Genomic DNA, 26,260 nt, shown 5'->3' with positions numbered 1-26,260 from the left:
CATGTAGTGTGCAAGAGCTCGCAGGAAAATATAACATCTCTGACAATACCTCCCACAAGAGAACAAACTCTTTAATCTTAAATAATGTAAATTGATCATACACCTATAGATTTCCATCCAATGTTTCAAAACGATAAATTCCTTTAGGAAAATAATCGATTCAGAATAACTCGATTCCTACCAACCACTGCACATCAATTCCCAATAGATTCCAGCCGGGAATCTATTAGTAATCGATCGTATTGCAGAGTTGCCCAATGCAGTGCAAGGTTATTGGCCATTAATTTGCCAAAGTTGTTGCTCCTGATTGTTTTTAACTTTCCAACCTGTCCGATCGATTTATTCAATCGCCAAAATTGATCTGACATTTGGGGAATCGATTCCTAGCAGCTGAATCTGCAAGGAAATAACTGAGACAATCGATGTGTATGGCAACCCTTTCCATTACTTCCCTTGATTGTAGATCAAATTATAAACTTAAGATGTTTATTCGTAACCGTAAAATTGCATTTGAGTACTTTTTATGAATATACAGTATAAATAGGCAAACAACATTCATAGCTGTGTTTACTCTTGCCTTCAATATCGTGTATATAATCCCCCCTTTGGTACCTCAAAGCATAGGTACCACTTTCTCAATACTTCTATGTAAAAAACAACAACACACAAGTGAAAAAATTAAAACAAAATAAAAAATGGTGTATGGGGAAGCAACAAAAATCCCCACAACCGAAAAGCAAAAATGTATTGCGAAAATAAATGATAAAATTATTCAAAAACTGAACAGGGAGAGAGAAAAAAAAAACTACAACTCTTTGGTTGTTACTAATCAAACCAACAAACAAACACACAGAAACGTACAGGCCTTTCAGGACACACACATAAGTTAGTTACACACAGGTCTGTACAATTAGTACATTGACACAAAGATGCTGATATCCTGTGGAGCTCATTGTCTTCAGTACTGGGCCATCTGTGTCAATAGGAACAAGACAGAAAAGAAACAACAACAATACAGACTGTACAAGTTAATTGTTAACCACCTTTACTTCAGTTTCACTCCTTAAACCTTCTATTGTTTAATTGTTTGCAAACAATTAGGATTTTAACTCATGAGCTCATGGTATTTTCTGCAGACTAATTGTTAACCTCTATAATTTAGAATGGGTGCACCCTGATCCTAAACCAAATTCCATGTAGATGCCCTTGGCTAAAGAGGAGAGAAAGTATAACACAATACATGAATACAACATAATCAAATGTTAGATGGCTTGAATTTTTAACCACATACATTTCCTTTCAGAGATATCTGAAAAACAAAGCATAATTATGTTAATATCCTCACATTAAGACACCATTGTTACTTCACAATCTGTTAGGTTACCCCTATACTGCAAACCTGTTGAGACAACAGATTGTATTTCATTTGCCCTACATTATTACACATTAATTTTTGAACACTCTGCCATATATCCCAAGAAAAAAGGGATTGCAATGTTTGACAAACTACAGAATAGCCAATATGGCATACTGGCTAGCGGGGCATAAACTGGAATGTTTGGCCAGTGTCCTTGGGCACCGAATGCAACATTATCAAATTCTTTAGAGTTTGCTTGTTGCCCACAATTCCAAATTCTGTTTTCCAGCTTATCTGGGCCCTGAAATGCACCAAAGTTCTCATGTTTTTCATGATCGTGAGGGGAGATGGTGCTTACACAATTGGAAATATTGCTGGTGTGTCTATTCTTAACTTTGTGGCTTCTGCAATATCGTTTTATGTGGCCAGGTCTATGGCATCGGTAACATCGGAAACTGTTTCTCTGTGTACCTTTATATGCCACAGATACATTGGATGTCTCTCCCTCATTGTCCTCCTCACAACAATCCCTCAGTATATTAATGAATTGTTGATACGTGATGGCATTTTTAAGAGCAAGTTTAACTGGGTGGCTCACCATACACTTATTTGCCATGGAATATAGCAACTCCCCATCATCAGCTGATACATCTTGGCAATTATGGACCACTCTATACAGTGAAATGTACTCATGACAAAATATCACAGGATCCATTCCTTTCATGAATCTCATGCTTGCCAGCGCTTGCACGCCTCTTTCATCACGACTTCCCAATACACGCTGTACTTCCTGTCTCCTACCTCCTGCATCTGCTACACAACCACCATTTTCCAGAACTATGCGAGTGGCTAAGGGCCCCGGCAACCAGGCCCGTAAAAGTGCACATGCATCTTCATCATTTAGACTGCAGTGGTGCTCAGCAGAGCTCGAATATTCGAGTAGCTCGAATATTCGAGCTCTTTTTCAGCTATTCGAGCTCGGTATTCGAGCTCCGAATAGCTGTAGCTATTCGAATGGGCTATTCGAGAACACTCGAATAGCCCATTCACTATTCGAGCTATTCGAGCAAACCGGCGCTATTCGAGCTCGGTACCGAGCTCGAATAGCGTCATAGCCCAGATTGATGTGCTTAGAGCCAATCAGAGGGCTCCCAGGCCCTCTGACGGCAGCCAATCACAGAGGGGGACCCTGGCCAGCCCCTACCCTATAAATAGCGGCCGCCATGTTCGGGTTTTCCATGCTTGCCTGAGACTTGTACAGAGAGAGATCTGCTCCTTTGTGCTTTGGCTTAGCAAGTGCTCTATTGTGTTCATTTACCTAGCGTTTTTGCTCACCTACACCTGCCATATACACCTGTATTGTTGTTATTTAGATAGACATTGTATTTTAGTTAGTAGCTTGTGTGTTACATTAGAGACAGGCAGCTGCTGCAAGCTTACAGGTTTAGGCCTCAGGGGGGCCTTGCCTCTGTGGGCAGCTGTCCTCTGTTTATTTCTCTCATCATCTATACCAGTATTTCTGCTGTCCTTTACTAATAGTATTGTAGTTATACTGTACTAGGAGTAGGACACTCACTGACTGTCACTGTTTATAGGCTACTAGCTAGCTCCTGCGTGTGTGCACTCACTCACTGTCTGTGTGTACACACACTCTATTTCCTTCTGATTACTGATTGATTATTGTTAGTTGTACTTACTTACTACTTACTCTTACTGTACCCGTAGGGACACTCACTGTCACTGTTCATATAGGCTACTAGCTCCTGCGTGTGCGCACTCACTGTCTGAGTGTACACACACAACACACACTCTATTTCCTTCTGATCGCTGATTGATTATTGTAATTAGTTAGTTCTACTTACTGTTACTACTTACTCTTACTGTACTAGGAGTCTAGGACACTCAGTCACTGTGTTCATAGGCTACTAGCTCCTGCGTGCGTGCACTCACTGTCTGAGTGTACACACACCCACACTCCATTTCCTTCTGATCGCTGATTGATTATTGTTATTAGTTAGTTCTACTTACTGTTACTACTTACTTACTCTTACTGTACTAGGAGTCTAGGACACTCAGTCACTGTGTCCATAGGCTACTAGCTCCTGCGTGCGTGCACTCACTGTCTGAGTGTACACACACCACCCACACTCCATTTCCTTCTGATCGCTGATTGATTATTGTTATTAGTTAGTTCTACTACTTACTGTTACTACTTACTGTACTAGGAGTCTAGGACACTCAGTCACTGTGTCCATAGGCTACTAGCTCCTGCGTGCGTGCACTCACTGTCTGAGTGTACACACACCACCCACACTCCATTTCCTTCTGATCGCTGATTGATTATTGTTATTAGTTAGTTCTACTACTTACTGTTACTACTTACTTACTCTTACTGTACTAGGAGTCTAGGACACCCAGTCACTGTGTCCATAGGCTACTAGCTCCTGCGTGCGTGCACTCACTGTCTGAGTGTACACACACCACCCACACTCCATTTCCTTCTGATCGCTGATTGATTATTGTTATTAGTTAGTTCTACTTACTGTTACTACTTACTTACTCTTACTGTACTAGGAGTCTAGGACACTCAGTCACTGTGTCCATAGGCTACTAGCTCCTGCGTGCGTGCACTCACTGTCTGAGTGTACACACACCACCCACACTCCATTTCCTTCTGATCGCTGATTGATTATTGTTATTAGTTAGTTCTACTACTTACTGTTACTACTTACTGTACTAGGAGTCTAGGACACTCAGTCACTGTGTCCATAGGCTACTAGCTCCTGCGTGCGTGCACTCACTGTCTGAGTGTACACACACCACCCACACTCCATTTCCTTCTGATCGCTGATTGATTATTGTTATTAGTTAGTTCTACTACTTACTGTTACTACTTACTTACTCTTACTGTACTAGGAGTCTAGGACACCCAGTCACTGTGTCCATAGGCTACTAGCTCCTGCGTGCGTGCACTCACTGTCTGAGTGTACACACACCACCCACACTCCATTTCCTTCTGATCGCTGATTGATTATTGTTATTAGTTAGTTCTACTTACTGTTACTACTTACTTACTCTTACTGTACTAGGAGTCTAGGACACTCAGTCACTGTGTCCATAGGCTACTAGCTCCTGCGTGCGTGCACTCACTGTCTGAGTGTACACACACCACCCACACTCCATTTCCTTCTGATCGCTGATTGATTATTGTTATTAGTTAGTTCTACTACTTACTGTTACTACTTACTGTACTAGGAGTCTAGGACACTCAGTCACTGTGTCCATAGGCTACTAGCTCCTGCGTGCGTGCACTCACTGTCTGAGTGTACACACACCACCCACACTCCATTTCCTTCTGATCGCTGATTGATTATTGTTATTAGTTAGTTCTACTACTTACTGTTACTACTTACTTACTCTTACTGTACTAGGAGTCTAGGACACCCAGTCACTGTGTCCATAGGCTACTAGCTCCTGCGTGCGTGCACTCACTGTCTGAGTGTACACACACCACCCACACTCCATTTCCTTCTGATCGCTGATTGATTATTGTTATTAGTTAGTTCTACTTACTGTTACTACTTACTTACTCTTACTGTACTAGGAGTCTAGGACACTCAGTCACTGTGTCCATAGGCTACTAGCTCCTGCGTGCGTGCACTCACTGTCTGAGTGTACACACACCACCCACACTCCATTTCCTTCTGATCGCTGATTGATTATTGTTATTAGTTAGTTCTACTACTTACTGTTACTACTTACTGTACTAGGAGTCTAGGACACTCAGTCACTGTGTCCATAGGCTACTAGCTCCTGCGTGCGTGCACTCACTGTCTGAGTGTACACACACCACCCACACTCCATTTCCTTCTGATCGCTGATTGATTATTGTTATTAGTTAGTTCTACTACTTACTGTTACTACTTACTGTACTAGGAGTCTAGGACACTCAGTCACTGTGTCCATAGGCTACTAGCTCCTGCGTGCGTGCACTCACTGTCTGAGTGTACACACACCACCCACACTCCATTTCCTTCTGATCGCTGATTGATTATTGTTATTAGTTAGTTCTACTACTTACTGTTACTACTTACTTACTCTTACTGTACTAGGAGTCTAGGACACCCAGTCACTGTGTCCATAGGCTACTAGCTCCTGCGTGCGTGCACTCACTGTCTGAGTGTACACACACCACCCACACTCCATTTCCTTCTGATCGCTGATTGATTATTGTTATTAGTTAGTTCTACTTACTGTTACTACTTACTTACTCTTACTGTACTAGGAGTCTAGGACACTCAGTCACTGTGTCCATAGGCTACTAGCTCCTGCGTGCGTGCACTCACTGTCTGAGTGTACACACACACCACCCACACTCCATTTCCTTCTGATCGCTGATTGATTATTGTTATTAGTTAGTTCTACTTACTGTTACTACTTACTTACTCTTACCGTACTAGGAGTCTAGGACACTCAGTCACTGTGTCCATAGGCTACTAGCTCCTGCGTGCGTGCACTCACTGTCTGAGTGTACACACACTAAATTTACTTGTGATTACTACTACTGATTATTGTAACTGCTAGTTGTACTTCCTGACTGTTAATACTTACTTACTGTACTAGGGGACACTCACTCAGTCACCTCACCAACCAACCCACTCCATTAAAGTACCCCACTTTTCACCCGCCCTTTTACAAAACTTTTGTCTATACGCCCAAAACATTGAAGATGTCTGGAAGTGGCAGCCAGCGCGGTTTGGGCAAGGGGAAGGGCAGCAAGGGAATCAGGAAGAGAGGGAGCAGCATTGTGGCAAGCCGCGGCCGCGGGCGCGCCACCATGCACAGTTCCGCAGCAGCAGCAGCAGCGTCAGTGGCTAACATTCCTCCCATAGCCACTGGCCGTGGACGCCTTGGGCGCCGCCCAGGAGGAGCATCTGCAACTCACGCTGCAGAGACACAGCAGCAGCAGCGTGTAGCACCTGCTCCCATTTTCCTCCAGCCGGGTCGGAAACGTCCCATTGAGGAAAAGGATGCAGACACTGTGGTGCAACTCATGACGGAGGATGAGCAGCCCGCCATCAGCTCTGCATCCGAGGCCTCCACCCTCACCACCACCACCCCTGTTCGCAGCAGCCGCCCAGCAGGGCCTGGGGAGGAGGCCAGTTCACCGTCAGTCGCCGACCTGTCACTCAGCACTCTTTTGACCCCAGGCATGATGAGTCAATTGAATGCTGTTGTTGGCGATTTGGAGGAGGAGATGCTGATGGGCACTTTGGGGGAGGAGGGATTGGACAGCAAGACTGTGGCGACAGTCAAGCGTCCCATCCATGCATCAGCAGAGGAGTTTGGGGGGTCATCATCAGAGCAGGACATGTTTCAGGAGGGGCATGATGATGATGACCCGGTGACAGACAGAGACTGGGTGCCAACACATCCAGAGGATGTCGTCCTCAGCAGCTCTGAGGAGGAGGAGGAGGATGCGGTTGTGGGCCTTGCAAGGAGGCGCATCATTGCAAGCATTGGCAGCGTCCCACAGCCTGCTGGTGTCTCAGGCTCAGCAGCAGCAGCAGCAGCATCAGCCAGTACCACCACCAGCCGCACCCAAGACCCCCCCCCCCCCCCCAACCACCACAGGGAAACAGGCAGCAGCGCTTCCATGCCGTAGGGGGATGTTTTTGTCACCAATCTGGCGGTTTTTCACCATGCCCACAGTGTACAGCAAGTACGCCACTTGCAACCACTGTCAGCGGAAGTTGAGCAGAGGTGCAGACCCCTTGAAGTTCAGCACCAGCTCGCTGATCAACCACCTTTCTGCGAAACACTTCCACCAGCATGAGGAGTTCCAGAGGCTGAAGGCATCTGGTGCTGGCAGTGGCACCAATCCCATCACTGCACAGCCTTCAGCAGCAGCAGCAGCAACAGCAGCCACCCGCCCTCCTGCTCCTCCAGCAGCACCAGCAGGAGTGCGGAAACGCCCTGCTCCTCCCCCCTCTGCAACTCCTGCCGCCGACACTGAGGCCTGTTCTGGCAGCCAGTCCTCAGTGGCCTCCTCTGCTCCGTCTGCTGATTCCCGTGCCAGCAAAAAGGCACGCCAGAGCCTTTTGAGCGAGTCCTTCCAGGGGGTGGTTAGGGCTCTGCCTCCCAGCAGCCGTCGCGTGCGGCAGCTGAACGGCTTGCTGGCACGGGCCATGTGCTCCCAACTCCTGCCGTACACGCTCGTGCAGGAGGGGAGCGACATGCGGGCGCTGCTTGCTTGTGCAGCCCCAGACTGGCAGCTCCCCAGCAGACACTTCTTCGCCCGCAAGGCCATTCCTGCACTGCACCGCTTTGTGATGGCCAATGTGGAGCGAGGGCTGGAGCACGCGGTTGGTGAAAGGGTCCACGTCACCATGGACTCCTGGAGCAGCCGCTTCGGGACAGGCCGCTACCTGTCCTTCACTGTCCACTGGGTCAGCTTGGTGGAAGGGGGTGAGGATGGGAGAGCAGCAGCGGGCACAGCAGCAGCAGCAACACAGTGGGTGGTGCCACCCCGCAGGGTCAGGGGAACTGCAGCGGGTTCCTCCGATCCTCTGCCATCCTCCGCCACACCTGGCCAAACCCCCCGCCTCAGCAGCAGTGTGAAGGCCCGCCACTGCCAAGCGCTGCTGCACTTGGTCAGCCTTGGCAAGACCAAGCTGACGGCAGCCCACGTGTTGGCCAAACTCCAGGAGCAGGAGCGGATTTGGCTGACCCCCAGAGGCCTCAGAGTCGGAGAGGTGGTGTCCGACAATGGGGCCAATCTGGTTGCTGCCATAGACAGGGGAAACCTGACCCACATCCCCTGTCTTGCCCACGTGCTGAACCTGGTGGTGCAGAAGTTCCTGCGCACCTACCAGGGGATGGACGAGCTGCTGGAAACGGCAAGGAACGTTGTGCGTCACTTCCGGCGCTCGGCTGCAGCCTGTGCGAGCCTGGAAGACGTGCAAAAGGAGCTGGATCTGCCACGCCATCGGCTGATCATTGACGTTCCGACTCGCTGGAACTCCACCCTGGCGATGTTGGAGCGTCTGGTTGAACAGAAGCACGCTGTCAACCACTACCTTGCCCTGGCCACTGTTTCCGCAGCTCAGAGAAGGGACAAGACCAGCAACATCCCGTCCATCGTCCCCGATGATGACTGGAGGCACATGCAGCAGGTGTGCTTAGTGCTGGCTCCCTTCCTGCAGGCCACAAACATGGTGAGCAGGGACCATGCTATGGTCTGCGAGTGGGTGCCCCTGGTTTCTCTGCTGAACAGGGCACTCGATGCTTTGCTGGCACAGGGAGCGGCAGCCTTGGACCAGCAGGAGCGGCAAGCAGCTGCACAGTCCACCTCTGAGGGGGAGGAGGAGGAGGACTTGGTGGAGGTCCCTGACCTGGCTGCTGATGAGGGGGATCAGCGCAGTGCAGCTGAGTTGGTGCGGGGGTGGAGAGAGGATGAGGCAGCAGAGGAGGAGGATGAGGAGGACAGCACTGACGTCGATGTGCCAGCAGACGTGGCCCGCCTCTTCCCAATGGCAGCGCACATGCTGACGTGCCTGCGCAGGGACCCCAGGGTGATCCAGATGAAGCAGAGGGAGGACATCTGGATCAGCATGATGTTGGACCCACGCCTCAAGGGGAAGTTGAGCCAGTTCCTGCCGCCTGCAGGAGGAGACCCAGCGCAACAAATAAGGAGCTTGCAGCAGGCCCTTGTTGAGCGCTTGGAGGAAGCCTTCCCCCAGCCTTCCACCCCCACTGTCCAGCAGCCAGCACAGAGGCAGCAGCAGGTGCCTGCATCCAGCAGCAGCAAGCGCCCCACAGACCTGCTGTCTCTCAGCCACGAGCTCTACAGGACTGTAGAGGCTCCGGCAGCAGTGACTAGAGAGGAGATGCATGCAGCAGCATCCTCCTCCGGTCACAGCCAGCGCCTGACCCGCATGGTGGCTGACTACATGGGGTCCTACAGCGGGCTTGACAGCGATGCCCCTGTTGATCCCATGGAGTATTGGGTCAAGCGCATGGAGATCTGGAGCGAGCTGGCGCAGTACGCCCTGGAAGTGCTGTCCTGCCCCCCTTCCAGCGTGCTGTCCGAGCGCTGCTTCAGTGCAGCTGGTGGCGTGGTCACCGAGAAACGCTCACGTCTGTCTCACAAGTCTGTGGACAGACTGACGTTTCTCAAGATGAACCAGGCGTGGGTGGAAGGCGAGTTCCTGGCCCCTGTTGTCGGCGAGAGGGGGACATGAACTGGCTGCCGGAACTTAGTACCATCGTTAATGTGCCTTACCACCCTTTACCACCTCCTGGCTCCTGCTCACTAAGCCAGCCTGGTTCACTTTGACTATTACGTCGCCTGCAGCCACACATTTCACACCTACAGTGGGCTGCTGCTGTGTACTGCCCTTCTGCTGTCTGTCTGTGTTTCCCACTGCCAGGGTACACAGAATTACCTTCTGCTGCCACTCTGCCACCAGCTATTACGTCAAAACAATAGCTATATTGGTTGTAAAACCAAAACCAAAAAATCCAATAAAAAAAAAAAAGGTTTAATTTTTCTGAGGTGCCCGGGTTGAAAACTGTGTTGTCCCAGTTGTGTATTGGACACAATGTGGGCTGCACGACCGCTGTCTGGGACCTCCTGTTGTGTTTATTTACAGCCCTGGTATCACCGCTAGGTACCAGGGCTATTATGTCACGCTGCCTACCTGCTGCCACACTCACACTGCTCCTCCATTCCTCCTGCTGCTGCTGTCTGTCTGTGTTTCCCACTGCCAGGGTACACAGAATTACCGTCTGCTGCCACTCTGCCACCAGCTATTACGTCACAACAATAGCTGCTCACACTGCTCCTCCATTCCTCCTGCTGCTGCTGTCTGTCTGTGTTTCCCACTGCCAGGGTACACAGAATTACCTTCTGCTGCCACTCTGCCACCAGCTATTACGTCAAAACAATAGCTATATTGGTTGTAAAACCAAAACCAAAAAAAACCAATAAAAAAAAAAAAAGGTTTAATTTTTCTGAGGTGCCCGGGTTGAAAACTGTGTTGTCCCAGTTGTGTATTGGACACAATGTGGGCTGCACGACCGCTGTCTGGGACCTCCTGTTGTGTTTATTTACAGCCCTGGTATCACCGCTAGGTACCAGGGCTATTATGTCACGCTGCCTACCTGCTGCCACACTCACACTGCTCCTCCATTCCTCCTGCTGCTGCTGTCTGTCTGTGTTTCCCACTGCCAGGGTACACAGAATTACCGTCTGCTGCCACTCTGCCACCAGCTATTACGTCACAACAATAGCTGCTCACACTGCTCCTCCATTCCTCCTGCTGCTGCTGTCTGTCTGTGTTTCCCACTGCCAGGGTACACAGAATTACCTTCTGCTGCCACTCTGCCACCAGCTATTACGTCAAAACAATAGCTATATTGGTTGTAAAACCAAAACCAAAAAAAACCAATAAAAAAAAAAAAAGGTTTAATTTTTCTGAGGTGCCCGGGTTGAAAACTGTGTTGTCCCAGTTGTGTATTGGACACAATGTGGGCTGCACGACCGCTGTCTGGGACCTCCTGTTGTGTTTATTTACAGCCCTGGTATCACCGCTAGGTACCAGGGCTATTATGTCACGCTGCCTACCTGCTGCCACACTCACACTGCTCCTCCATTCCTCCTGCTGCTGCTGTCTGTCTGTGTTTCCCACTGCCAGGGTACACAGAATTACCGTCTGCTGCCACTCTGCCACCAGCTATTACGTCACAACAATAGCTGCTCACACTGCTCCTCCATTCCTCCTGCTGCTGCTGTCTGTCTGTGTTTCCCACTGCCAGGGTACACAGAATTACCTTCTGCTGCCACTCTGCCACCAGCTATTACGTCAAAACAATAGCTATATTGGTTGTAAAACCAAAACCAAAAAAAACCAATAAAAAAAAAAAAAGGTTTAATTTTTCTGAGGTGCCCGGGTTGAAAACTGTGTTGTCCCAGTTGTGTATTGGACACAATGTGGGCTGCACGACCGCTGTCTGGGACCTCCTGTTGTGTTTATTTACAGCCCTGGTATCACCGCTAGGTACCAGGGCTATTATGTCACGGCGAGCTGCCTGCCTCATTGACTGCCTGCTGCCACACACTCATCCTCCTCCTCCTGCTGCTGAATTTACCTCCTGCTGTCTTTGTGTTTCCACTGCCAGGGAGCACATACAATGGCGCTTCCAACATGCGTGCGCCCACCAGCTATTTGTTACGCTCAAAAATAGCTGCATTTCTTTAAAAAAAAATTTGAAAAGAGAAATACGTGAAGAAGAAGAAGAAGACGATATTGAAAAAGAAGGAGAAGGAGAAGATGAAGAAGAAGATGAAGAAGAAGATGAAGAAGAAGAAGATGAAGATGAAGAAGATGAAGATGAAGAAGAAGAAGAAGATGAAGAAGAAGAAGATGAAGAAGAAGATGAAGAAGATGAAGATGAAGAAGAAGAAGAAGATGATGAAGAAGATGAAGAAGAAGAAGAAGAAGATGAAGAAGAAGAAGATGAAGAAGAAGAAGATGAAGAAGAAGATGAAGAAGATGAAGAAGAAGATGAAGAAGATGAAGATGAAGAAGAAGAAGAAGATGATGAAGAAGATGAAGAAGAAGAAGAAGAAGATGAAGAAGATGAAGAAGAAGAAGAAGAAGATGAAGAAGAAGAAGAAGAAGATGAAGAAGATGAAGAAGATGAAGAAGATGAAGAAGAAGATGAAGATGAAGAAGATGAAGATGAAGAAGATGAAGATGAAGAAGATGAAGAAGATGAAGAAGAAGAAGAAGATGAAGAAGAAGAAGAAGAAGATGAAGAAGAAGATGAAGAAGATGAAGATGAAGAAGAAGAAGAAGATGATGAAGAAGAAGAAGAAGAAGAAGAAGAAGATCTAGAAGAAGATTAAGAAAGATAAAGAAGAAGAAGAACAAGTATATACAGTAACACTACACTACTGAACCAAATTAAGGACACAACTTCTCTTTCCACATTTTTTTTTAAAGGAACATCCCCACATAATCACTTGCTGTTGTTACTTGGAAAAAAAGATGTTTCTTGCATCATTCACCCTCAAAACAAGTGTTGGAAGCTATTTTGGGCCAATTCGAATAGTCAGCTCGAATAGTGAGCTCGAATACCGACTCGAATAGTGAGCTCGAAGTCCGAGGTCGAATCGAATAGTAAAAAATATTCGACTCGAATATTCGACTGACCTCGAATAATTTACTATTCGAATTCGACCAAATTCGAATTTTTAAAAGGGGTATTTGAGCACCACTATTAGACTGTACTGCCTCAAATTGACTAGACAACCTCACAGGCGATTCTAGGGAATCAAAATCGCCCAGAATCTGACATAAGCGCAGTTTGTCCTGAATTGTTAGCACAGTAGGGCTGGACACATCTGCTAGTTGTACCCCACTGCAGGTACTGTCATCAGTAATAGTTCAGACATTTGCAGACTCACAAGTTTTTGCTTTTTGTTCACATATTGATAAGATGTAATTTTCCTTCTGGATCAACACTGAGTTGGTATGTAACAGTTCTCTTTTTAAAGAGGCAACCAGCTCTTGCATCTGGGTTAATTTATCATTGAGTGAGTGAATTAAGGTTTCATTTGAGGCGCATTTGACCTTGTGCTGTTCTATTTGTTTCTCCAATTCACTATTCCTTTCCTTCCAATCATCTGCCTCTAATTTCAACTCCTGCAAATCGGCTCTCGATGAATCTGCCATAACTACCAAATTATCCTTAAAATTATCCAGGTCCTTTCTGATTTGCTGTCTGTCTGCAGCCCAATCTCTCGCTCTCTGCTCTGATATGACCCTCATCCTAAGTAAAATCGAAATTTCATTTGCGAGCTTTATCTTCTGGACTTTGTTTCCAAAATATGTCTGCTGCAATCCATTATTATATGTCTCACATTTTCCAACCAATGACGCAAACTGCTGCTCAAGGGATTTATTCGCACATGTATTCACATCAACCGTGGCGTATTTACTGACAAAATTTTGTGCAATCTCCATTTTCACCAAACTGCACTAAACATACGATTCAATGACCAACACAGAAGCTATTGTCCTTGCAAAACACTCACATTCACTTCTAACTGCCTTCAGATTATGTGATCTACACTCACAATGGCTGACCAAACTATATACACAAATACAGCAACAACAGGAGATGAAGCTTTTGCTGCCTCTCACAGACCATTCATATTCAATCCACACAATTCCTGAAACCTATTGTTTCCTATAGCATACCTATGTACCTTTTCAACAACCTATCTTCCTAGCAGTTACCTTGTCACATACAACCAAACCTCACAAACTGCAATCAAAATACAGATATGCATTGATATATATATATATATATATATAAAAAAAAAAAAAAAAAAAACTTACCGCATTTCGTATGCTTCCTTGGTGTCCAGGGTCCACGTTCAAGTTTTCCGCTAAGTCCTTTACCCTCGTCTTCCACGTTCTCTGGAACTATTCGCTAGAGTAACTCTCTGTTATAGGGTTCTATGTGGATTTACTAATTATCCACACGCTATCTTGGGGTGCCAAATGTAGAATGTACTCTAGCTTATGTTAACTTATTTCTATGTTAATGACCAGACACTTGAGGTCGTTTCAAAGGGGTTAAATAAAAGGGGTTTATTTACAGATTTACATATGTACAAGTTATAGCATACAAACTATGTGACTCACATAATGGCTCTATATACCCTATGCACAGTCACACGCTTTCATTAGCTGAGCCCCTTTCTATCTCACCGTCCATGTCAGCATTCCAAGAGAGAGAGAACTTCTCAAGCATTGTCTTATATCTGGATACCACAGGCATAAAGACTCCTCCTCTGTTATACATCATCAATAGTTCCTGCCCTTAGCAGCTGGGGGAAGGAACTTGTTGTAGCTAGTCCCATGGACCATTGTTGACCAAACCAGACAAACCAGCTTCCTCTCAGCTTTTCTCCTCAATGGCCATTTGCGGGGGCTGGGGTCAGTGTCTGAGGCCATTGTCTTTGCTGTGTTATTTACTCATATGCAGATGTGTGTGGTTGTAAAAAGTCATTTATGAAACACAGGCTTTGCACAAGGCCCCAGCTGATCAACTAGATTCACTGTAAATCTCTCATAGCAACATAAATGTCCAGACATACTTTTCCATTAAGGCACACATGGAAATACAGTTTATACCGATAAAATACAACAATATATATATATATATATATATATATATATATATATATATATATATACCAGGGGATGAGCAGCACAAACCAAATTATATGCAATACTATGCAAAGCATGCACGCAGCACTGGAGAACCCCAATCTCCATAAGAAATATATAAATACAGAGGGTGCTGCAGCACACAACAGGAAAACAGTGACAGGGGCTCTTGGTTACGCTTTAACGTGTTTAAACTCACCAACTGCACCAAAGTGTCCCCGATCTGGTGAGTCCTACTCTAACCAGGCAAAAATGCTAGTTTTTATCAGCGTTCTAGTGGGAACCATGCCAAAAGCCCAGGGGTCAGCTAAATGGGAGAAATGAAATTAAAAACACCTCACCTTCTACTAGCTACTGACTGAACTATGAGCACCGCTCATTTATATGCTTAACTGTGCTAGAGGTGGGCGTGGTTATGCACGCTCACAGGGGAAAATAACATAAGCCATGGGATGAGCAGCACAAACCGAATTATATGCAATACTATGCAAAGCATGCACGCAGCACTGGAGAACCCCAATCTCCATAAGAAATATATAAATACAGAGGGTGCTGCAGCACACAACAGGAAAATAGTGACAGGGGCTCTTGGTTACACTTTAACCAGTGGCGTAGGTAAGGAGCTGTGGGCCCCGATGCAAGTTTTACACGGGCCCCCCCCCAAGCACTCTATACATAACAATTGATACGGTGCACCAAAACCTGCCAATGGAAACTACAGTGTCAGAGGTGCAAGAAGGTGGTGGGGAACAGTTTGTTAATGATTACTACTATTCAAAGTATCTATAGAAGTGATTATTATGAACACAGGACCAATAGAGAGCTAATACTGTAGTTGAGGGAGGGCCCTTCGCGGCCCCTCTGGCCCAAGGGCCCTGATGCGGTCGCTACCTCTGCAACCCCTATTGCTACGCCCCTGACTTTAACGTCTTTAAGCTCACCAACGTCAACGTGTCCCCACAGTGTCCTGTTGTGTGCTGCAGCCCCTCTGTGTGTATGTATATATATATATATATATATATATATATATATATATATATATATATATATATATATATATATATATATATATATATATATATTGCCCTCTAACCCTGCGTCTTATAGTCTGGAGCATCTGGGTATTTATGTTTGTTTTATTTCTTTCTGATGACTCCTTTGTTATTTTCCAATTTTTGTGCCATCTCTCTAAAGGTGGCCACACACCATACAATTTTAAAAAAATATTTGCAATTCAAGAATTGCAATCAATTTTTATGACTGATTGTAATATTTTACAAATCTGACCAATGTAACCCACAACACATATGTTCAATTTTTACCCAATTATGAAAAAAAATGATTGAAAGCTCAGAAAAAATTGCTGAGTAATTGACAATCTACCCCATACCATTCAATTTTGATAAAAATTGATCAGAAAAATCCATCACTCTTTTATCGAATAAAAACAGGAAATTCAATCAGATTTCTCAAACAAATGAAAAAAAAAGCTTTTGATTTCTCGGGACAACCAATCACAATTATTGAATTAGTGTAAAATTGGATCTTTGAGGCTGGTTTCACAGTGGTTAAAGTCCCGCATTACAGCAGCCAGTAACACAGCCTAACTCACAGCACTGTAAAATCAATTGTGCTGTTCACAGTGCACACGTTGCGTTACATTGTAACGCTGCACGTTTAAACAAAGTGCTGCATGCTGTACGTTATACTGGGGTAAGCCACGTTAGACTGTTTGCACATGCTCAGTAATGTTGGAGGAAGAGGTCTCCCCTCCCCCTTCACAGCCAGCCACATGGGGCACGGTGGCGTAGTGGTTAGCTCTCTCGCCTTGCAGCGCTGGGTCCCTGGTTCGCATCCCAGCCAGGGCACTATCTGCAAAGAGTTTGTATGTTCTCTCCGTGTCTGCGTGGGTTTCCTCCGGGCACTCCGGTTTCCTCCCACATTCCAAAAACATACGGATAAGTTAATTGGCTCCCCCTAAAATTGGCCCTAGACTACAATACATACACTACATAATATAGCCATATGGCAATGGTAGGGACTAGATTGTGAGCTCCTTTGAGGGACAGTTAGCGACAAGATATATATATACACTGTGCAGCGCTGCGTAATATGTCGGCGCTATATAAATACTAAATAATAATAATAATAATGGCTAATTAATATTCACTGCACTGCAGAGACTCCTTGTAGGACTGTAGAGTTGTCCGGATCATGAACGAATCGTTGATTTGATCCGGAACTTTTTTGTGAATTGAATAATCCGGATCATCACAATGAAAGATTTGGTTCACAGTGGATGTCGGTCTGGAGGAAACAGAAACATACAGAATGTACAGTGCAGGGAAAGTCCTGTCCTGCTAGTCATTTCACCCCCAGTCTGCTTCCCTAGTAAAATGATTCAAATGATTTGGTTCAAAGATCCAGATCTTTTCAATGATCCGATTCAAATGATCCGAATCCTTAAAAAGATTCGGACTTCCTATCACTAACCTGGAGCGGCTGCTTTAAGAGCTTCATAACGCAGCTCAATCTGACGTCCAACTCCAACACCACCATACACTGTGTTAGGGGCACGTTATGCGACCATAACGTCCCCTAAAATGCAACGTTTTGGTGTGAAAGTAGCCCTAATTGTATGGTGTGTGGCAACCTTAATAGGCACCATTAATGGTACAATTTTTTCACTAAATGCGGTCTTTCAATGCAATTTTTATGATTGAAAATAATTGGAAGGTAATTATTGATTATTCACATTTACTAAAAAATTTTTTTTTTTTCAAATTTGATCATAAAATCCAACTTTTAGACAGATTTTTATCCTATTTAGCAATCAACAAAAGAATCATGCCTTCATAAATGGCACATTTTCTATACAATTTGATTATTAAAATCTCATCGAAAGATCGCATTTGGTGAAAAAATTGTACCATTGATGGGCAACTTGAACCTGATGTTCTACACTTGTATAAAGGGAAGATCAGTAAATAACAGGACAGACAGCTGTGCCTGACAGATAAAGCTTTACTATGACAACAGTTTGGGATTGGTACACGTTCGAGCCCTTTTGTGGAAGAAAAAAAACTGTCTAAAATAACTCCTCTAAAAACAGCATCCAAGGAGGGAAAAAGGAAAAAGAGAGAACCTCTTTTTTTATGATCTGCTGCCCTGTTCTTTCGCTGTTACTATTATTGGTGCTTTCTAACATTTTTCCGCCAGTATATTTTATTTTTTTTGGTTTATATATTCTATGTTGCCTTAAGATACGCTTGACCTTTTGACCCACCGACGCCATAAATGTCTCGCATACTAACTTGTTTCAATACATTTCCTTTGCCGCGGATCTCGGGGGCTGCCGGGCCAGACGCCGGCGCTGGGAAATTGAACTGGTTCTCAGACTCACAGATATTATTTTTCTAACAGGCTTACAACTTTTATTGAATTAGGAAGCGTGGGGGACTTTGCTCTGGGTAAGAGAGCTAACAGCCTGCACAATAAACTACAATATGGGTAATGATATAACTGCTTACACAAAGGGTTTTAGAGGCAAATAACAACATATTTACACATTATAATTAAAGAGGACCTGAACTCAGAACTTCCTCTCTACTTTAAAAGATAAGCAACAGCATAATAACCTTTAAAGAAAAAAATTTCTTTGTTACAGCTGATACAAATCCTGCAATAAATCTGCAGTGTGTCTACTTCCTGCTTTCATGGAAGCAGACAAAGGGTTAACATCCTTTGTTTTGTTTTTTTTATTGAAAAAAATATATACAAAATATACAATACAATAAATAATAATGATATTCGTGATCAAAAGGATCACAAAAGCAAAACATACATAAGCGATATATACATTGTATATCCTATACATAATGTATTAGCAACAATACTATTTACACAAGGTGATTAATTATCCATATCACAAACTTGTATCAAGCAAAAAAAAAAGGATTATAAATCCCTGAGCAGAAGAATACTCATTCAATCTACATTCAAAACCAGACAGGACAACAGGAAACATGAATCCATCACCCTACACCCAACAAGTGACTATCACCAGAAACAATAACCACTCATTCTGCCATTTATGCAGGAGGGGTAAACAAAGACAAAAATATCAAAATCAACACAAGACAAACAAGGACACCCATAAGTTAGTTGGAGGGATAACTCCACTAATTATGTCTGTGGCCAATCATCAAAAAAGGTATGAAAAAAAAATCAAAAAACTGAAAAAGGGTGATGAGAAACAGAAAGCTCACCCAGAAGAGACGGAGATAGGCTAAGGAGGCCTGATTCTGCCACGCAAGAACCCAGGCACCTCTGCCCATCCTTTGTTTACAAACCATCTGCTCTGCCGAGGCAGCCAGCTGACACAGCTGAAAGATCAAATTACAACTTGTGATTAGTCACAGATGGGGGGTTTAGACAGGCTAAACTCTCTGAATATATACAGGGTGCATTTCTCTCTGTTTTCCTTCTGTCGTGTGCAAGAGTTCAGGTCCGCCTTAACCTCCTTGCCGATCTAATTCTCCCCGGCAAGGAGGCAGCGCAGCACTTTTTTAATATATTTTTTTTTTCAAATCATGTAGCGAGCCCAGGGCATCGCTACATGTTAGCCGCTGAGCGGCGGCATCCCCCCACCCACTCCGATCGCCTTCGGCGATCAGAGTAAGCAGGAAATCCAGTTCAGAACGGGATTTCCTGCTGGGCTTCCCCGGTCGCCATGGCGACAGGGCAGGATGACATCACCGACGTCATGGACGTCGGGACGTCACAGGGAATCTCGATCCGCCCCTCAGCGCTGCCTGGTACTAATTGGCCAGGCTGCGCAGGGGTCTGGGGCGGGGGGAGGCGGCTCGGCGTGGCGGGTAGCGGCGGATCGGCGACGAGCGGCGGCGATCGAATGTTACAAGCAGCTAGCAAAGTGCTAGCTGCTTGTAACAAAAAAAAAATTATGCAAATCGGCCCAGCGGGGCCTGAGAAATCCTCCTGCGCAGGTTACCCCGAGCTCAGCTCGGGATAACCGGCAAGGAGGTTAATATGCAAGGGTATTTATTTGCCCCCCAGCTCCCCCTCACATGCACGCACGCACGCACGCACGCACGCTCTCTCTCTAGGCCTGCCTCACTTAAATACCTATTTAACCTCCCCTGCATTTGATTTCCCTGCAATTTTTGTACCAAAAGCGTTTTTAAAGCGGACCCAAACCAAAAACCAAAAAATGTTTTAATTACAAATATTTAGTTGCACCACTCTGACACATACAAAGATAAATAACCCTTCTCTTTTCATAACTAGGGTTATACTGGGGCAGCCATTAGCAATTCCTCCTTTGCCAGACACCTCCTACTCCACCAGTCTGCCAGATTCTGTCCCCGGCAATATGAAAGGAAGGGAGGGTTCCTCCAATAAATGTAAAATATTTTATATTTGTCATCATGCAGCTGAAAAAAGGCTGCTATTTATTATAATAATTTAGAAAATAGATTTTATTTCTGAAATCTTGTATTTTTAATTTGGGTCCACTTTAAGCATTTCTTAATATAGTAAGTATTTTTGTGGACCGCTTGCAGGTTTCCCCAAGGGTAAGGGAGGAAATGACATCAGGATTGGCTTCAGTCAGCGGCAGCAAAGATGGAAAATGCCTGAAACAGTTTTCTTTATTTACTATATACAATTCACTGATATTAAAACGTGGACATTACAATACATCTGTTATGTAAGTAGAACAAGTACTTGTTTATGCGTTATGATTTGTTTGTTTATTTTTGGAGGATAGTATGGCTGTCCCTGCTGCCTTAACAGACAGGCTTTTCGATATTTATGTGAAAAATTGTTCATGTTTTACACAAACGTCATTTTGTGTTACATTTAAAATACAAGTTGGAATTCCGTGAACTTGAAATTGAGAAGTGTTATTTTGAAAGATGGAATTCCCAATCCAGGGAAATCTGTGGGCAACACCCTTACTTTCATTTAAAATAAAACAACAAAACAAAACTTGTTAATTAACGGTTTATTTTTAGTACCTGCAGTAACTCTGATGGCTTTCTCTATATCACCTCTAAGTTCGTAGCAGAAACAATATGGCTGATAAAAGCGTTGTGGTTGCTTGTAAGGCTGCCAATGCCCGCTGTCAGTTTGTAGACTTCGTTGCGATGTTTGTAGTTAGAAAACAAACATGGCCGCCCTCCTGCTATCGACATAAAACGTCCACCCCCCGCCTGGCTATTCCGACCTGCCTCTGGACAGACTTATGCTTTTAAGCTGGCGCTGAGAAAAATAGAGATATGGTTCCTGATAAACTGCCAATGCAGTCAGTGGACCTTGGCAGGCGGTGCGTGATCGGTAAGCAAAGCCAACTGCCTTTTCCGATGAGGCTTGGGCGTAATTGCAGACAGGAGATGTGCTTTGAACGCCGTTCAGCAGTCAATGTTGTTTGTGTTAAAGGAAATGTCCACTCATTATTTTACGCACATTTCCCCAGCGGATGACAACAATCGCAAAACATGTTTATGTTTCTGATTGCATTAGGAATGGAGATGCAAACTCCGACGCAAGCACTCCTCTCTGATGCTAGCAATTCAAAATATGCCACGCCCACCTCTTCCCAGGGGTCCTGCCAAGTGCTGCAGTTACTCACCACTATCATTATTATTGGATTTATATAGTGCCAACGTATTCCGTGGTGGTGTACAAACATAGGGTGCAAAATAACACAGACAATGGTATACAACAGTATACAAAATACAGAGCAGAATCAGTACAAAGTACAGAATCAGTACAAAGTACAGAATCAGAATGATCAGAGTGACAGAATTAATACCAATCAATATGTAACAAAATCCAAAACAGAAAAGGGTGAGAGAGCCCTACCCTTGTGAGCTTACAATTTAAAGGAATGGGGGGGGGGGGGGGGGGGGCAAGAGGTTGGGTATTATACAATGAACATACCTACAGTCAATGTGTGTTTTAGATGATCTGGTAGGAAGTACAGCTTGGCTAGAGGTTAAAAGGTGAACTGGCTTAAGGTAGAGTGCATGCTAGACGGGAAAAAGTGAGTTTTGAGCGCACAATTAAAGATATTAAAGGTTGGGGAGTGACAGATGTGTTGTGGCAGAAGATTCCAGAGGAGGGGTGAAGCATGTGAGAAATCTTGTATACGTGAATGTGAGGAGGTGATTCTAGAGGAGGAAAATAGAAGGTCATGTGCAGATCTGAGATTGCGATTGGAAAATGTTTTTCTTTTTCCTCGTCCTGCATGGTGGAAAATGCACAGCAACAAGTTTTGCATTTTTGTGTTGTGTGCCTCTAGCACGGTGTTTGATTTATAGGGGCATAGCAGAGCGCAGGGGGGAACTGGGGGGGGGGGAGCAGTATAGCAACAAAGGCTGGGCAGTATATGCAGACCCAGCCTCTGTGTGCTGATAGCATTCTTAGAACCCACCTCGGGTTCTATTTAACCACTTGAGGACCGTAGTGTTAAACCCCCCCTAAAGACCAGGCCATTTTTTACAATAAGGGCCACTTATTGTACTAAAGCTGCTTTAAGGGCTCCCTGCAGGGCCGGCCGCAAAACACAGCACACAAGTGATCTTCCCCCCCCCCCTTTTCTCCCCACCAACAGAGCTCTCTGTTGGTGGGGTCTGATAGCTCCCCCAATGTTTGTTTGTTTTCTTTTATAATATTAATTTATTTATTTTTTTATTTTTTTATAAAAAAGTTTTTTTGTTTTGTTTTTGTGCTCCCTCCTCCCTCCGCCAGCCAATCCTCATGATCAGCTGTCATAGGCTTCAGCCCATGACAGATGATCACCTCCAAGCCCACTGAGGGGACAGTCATGTCACATGGCTGTCCCCAGTACAGCATTGCTGTGGATCGCAGCGCTGTACAAGCTAATTAGACAGTGGTTTCGCTGTCTAACAGTCTCCTAGCGGCCGCTGGGAGGCTGAAGGCGGAGCTCTGCTCCACCTACCAAGCAGAAATGCGCGCGCATCGGGGCGTGCGATCTCCTGCAAAAGCCAGCCCCGGGACTTTACGCCGATTGGCGTTAGGCGGTCCTGGGGCTGCCGCCGCGGCCACGCCCAACGGTGTGACGTGGTCGGGAACAAGTTAAACAATTATTGCGCACATTCTGTAAATCCAATAAACTTCATTTACCTTCTCAAATATCACTGTGTGTGTATCCTCTCATATCTATATATATAATAGACTTATGCCTAGTACACACTAGCAATTTTGATGGATCAATCATTGGTCAATTTTACCACCTCCATGTAGTATGAGGGCCAAACAAATTTTCAATTCTATGCAGATTATATAGGTAAATGGTCATACTACATGGAGGTGGTAAAATTGACCAATGATTGATCCATCAAAATTGCTAGTGTGTACTAGGCATAAGTGCCTCAACCTTCAAACAAGAAGAAGAAGTACTTTGCATGAGAAAATGTATGCATGCTCAAACACCAAGTTTAAGGCCTCTTTTCCACGGACTGTTGAGCTGTGTGCTCAGCAAGCAGTTGCCAGGCAGCAGTGAGCAGATACCAGGCAGCAACAAGCAGTTACCAGGCAGCAGCAAGCAGATACCAGGCAGCAGCAAGCAGATACCAGGCAGCAGCAAGCAGTTACCAGGCAGCAGCAAGCAGTTACCAGGCAGCAGCAAGCAGTTACCAGGCAGCAGCAAGCAGTTACCAGGCAGCAGCAAGCAGCAAGCAGTTACCAGGCAGCAGCAAGCAGTTACCAGGCAGCAGCAAGCAGTTACCAGGCAGCAGCAAGCAGTTACCAGGCAGCAGCAAGCAGTTACCAGGCAGCAGCAAGCAGTTACCAGGCAGCAGCAAGCAGTTACCAGGCAGCAGCAAGCAGTTACCAGGCAGCAGCAAGCAGTTACCAGGCAGCAGCAAGCAGTTACCAGGCAGCAGCAAGCAGTTACCAGGCAGCAGCAAGCAGTTACCAGGCAGCAGCGAGCAGTTACCAGGCAGCAGCGAGCAGTTACCAGGCAGCAGCGAGCAGTTACCAGGCAGCAGCGAGCAGTTACCAGGCAGCAGTGAGCAGTTGTGAGAGTTTGAGAGCCATTTCACTGCCTATTCACAGTCCATGGAAAAGAGGCCTTACCCTAGCAAGTCTGACATTGCAAATCTGGCCTAATTGGCTATTCATGAGGCAATGCTCATGCAAATGCATGCACAAACCAATACCACAAAGCAGTCACCCTGCTACATGCTACATTAGCACTATCCGGCTTAGTGCACACCAGAGCGGTTCGGCAGCGTTTTGCGATCCACTTGCGGCTGCGGATACGCTTGGGTAATGTATTTCAATGGGCTGGTGCACACCAGAGCGGGAGGCGTTTTGCTGAAACGCATACTCCCGAGGTGAGGCATTTTTTGGATTGCGGAGGCGTTTCTGCCTCCAATGTAAAGTATAGGAAAAACGCAAACCGCTCTGAAAAACGGCAGTTCAGAGCGGTTTTGCAGGCGTTTTTGTTACAGAAGCTGTTCAGTAACAGCTTTACTGTAACAATATATGAAATCTACTACACCAAAAACGCTTTACAAAACCGCAAAATGCTAGGTGAAATGATACAGAAAAATAAGAAAAAGCGTTTCAAAATCTGCTAGCATTTTGCGGATCTGCTAGCAGTTTTTGGTGTGCTCCAGGCCTCCAGGAGCGCCACGGGGAGGATTCCCAATGCCCCCTTTTTATACAACTGGGGGTCCCAGGCTCTCTCACTGCCTGTAAACCACAGTGGCACCCCGGAGGGGGAGGCTGGGTGGCGTGGATGACCCCCCCCCCAAGTGTGGCCAGCGCCGGGGAGAGCCGTCTGCACCCACCTCCCAATATTACAAACAGGCACTTACCTTAACGTCCATTGCGTTCTGCTACATGCGCATTAATTTGGGGGCACCACATGAGAAAGGAGAGAAGCATGGGTCACCCCGAGTTTTAGAGCTCAGGGCTGGCTCACATACAGCACTCCAGAGGGGGGGGGGGGGGGGAGGACAGGCGCACTCACTCCAGGGTTCACACTACCGGAGCAAGCCATCCACCACCTGCCTCCAAAGGATACAAACTGCACAAAATGCTTTCCATGAGAAAATTAATGCGCATGTAGCAGAACCCAATGGACGTTAAGGTAAGTGGCTGTTTTTAATATTAGGAGGTGGGTGCGGACGGCTCTTCCCAGCGCTGGCCACGCTCGGGGGGGGGGGGGGGCTGCGCCACCCAGCCTCCCACTCCGGGGTGCCGCTGTGGATCCCAGGCAGCGAGAGAGCACTTTGCAGTATTGGTTTTTTGACCCTGCATAGTTTGGCATGCGAAAGCAAATGCATATTTGCATGAGCATTGCCTCATGAATAGCCAATTAGGCCGGATTTGCAAAGCCAGACTTGCTAGGGTTAAACTTGGTGTTTGAGCATGCATACATTTTCTCATGGAAAGCCTACTTCTTCTTGCTTCAAGGTTGAGGCACGTACTCTATTAGATAGATAGATGCGGCGTATGCTACGACGCGGGTTGGCTAGTATGATATATTTAATTGACATTTTTTATCATAACAACCAACGATTTATACAGGAAAATCATGACGATTAACAGGGTTGCCCAAACTTTCGCATCCCACTGTATATACAGTATCTCACAAAAGTGAGTACACTTCTCTCAGTTTTGTAAATATTTTATTATATCTCTTTATGGGACAACACTGAAGATATTAATTAGGCCCCGTTCACACTTGCGGTTTAGTAAAAACCGCAACGGATGTCCGGACCGCACCGTATCCGGACCGGACCTGATCCGTACGGTTCCTATCCGGATCCGGTCCGTTTGCATCCGGTTTCCGTGCGGTGTGAACACGGTTGCGGTCCGGATCCGGTTTCTTAAGGAGATAACATACTGTAAATACCTGGGGTCTGGGAGGTCAGCAGAAGGGTCTGGGGTAGTGTTGGGCGAACATCTAGATGTTCGGGTTCGGGCCGAACAGGCCGAACATGGCCGCGATGTTCGGGTGTTCGACCCGAACTCCGAACATAATGGAAGTCAATGGGGACCCGAACTTTTGTGGTTTGTAAAGCCTCCTTACATGCTACATACCCCAAATTTACAGGGTATGTGCACCTTGGGAGTGGGTACAAGAGGAAAAAAAAATTAGCAAAAAGAGCTTATAGTTTTTGAGAAAATCGATTTTAAAGTTTCAAAGGGAAAACTGTCTTTTAAATGCGGGAAATGTCTGTTTTCTTTGCACAGGTAACATGTTTTTTGTCGGCATGCAGTCATAAATGTAATACATATAAGAGGTTCCAGGAAAAGGGACCGGTAACGCTAACCCAGCAGCAGCACACGTGATGGAACAGGAGGAGGCGCAGGAGGAGAAGGCCACGCTTTGTGAGACACAACAACCCCGGCCTTGCATGAGGGCAAGAAGCGTGCGGATAGCATGCTTTGTACCGCCATGCAGTCATAAATGTAATAAAGATAAGAGGTTCCATAAACAAGGACCGGCAACGCTAACCCAGCAGCAGCAGCAGCAGCACACGTGATGGAACAGGAGGAGGCGCAGGAGGAGAAGGCCACGCTTTGTGAGACACAACAACCCAGGCCTTGCATGAGGACAAGAAGCGTGCGGATAGCATGCTTTGTACCGCCATGC

The 26,260-nt window shown here is 45.7% G+C and overlaps 1 pseudogene; it reads right to left on the bottom strand.

The window, feature by feature from the left end:
* Positions 1–1,439: 1,439 nt before the first annotated feature.
* On the bottom strand, positions 1,440–13,389 carry LOC137537967 (posterior protein-like; annotated as a pseudogene).
* Between the last annotated feature and the right edge of the window lie 12,871 nt (positions 13,390–26,260).

This window comes from Hyperolius riggenbachi, chromosome 11 (assembly GCF_040937935.1).
Source record: "Hyperolius riggenbachi isolate aHypRig1 chromosome 11, aHypRig1.pri, whole genome shotgun sequence".
NCBI classification, from domain to species: Eukaryota; Metazoa; Chordata; class Amphibia; order Anura; family Hyperoliidae; genus Hyperolius; species Hyperolius riggenbachi.
The sequence above is the reverse complement of the archived record's forward strand: the minus strand, read 5'-3'. Positions and strand labels throughout refer to the sequence as shown.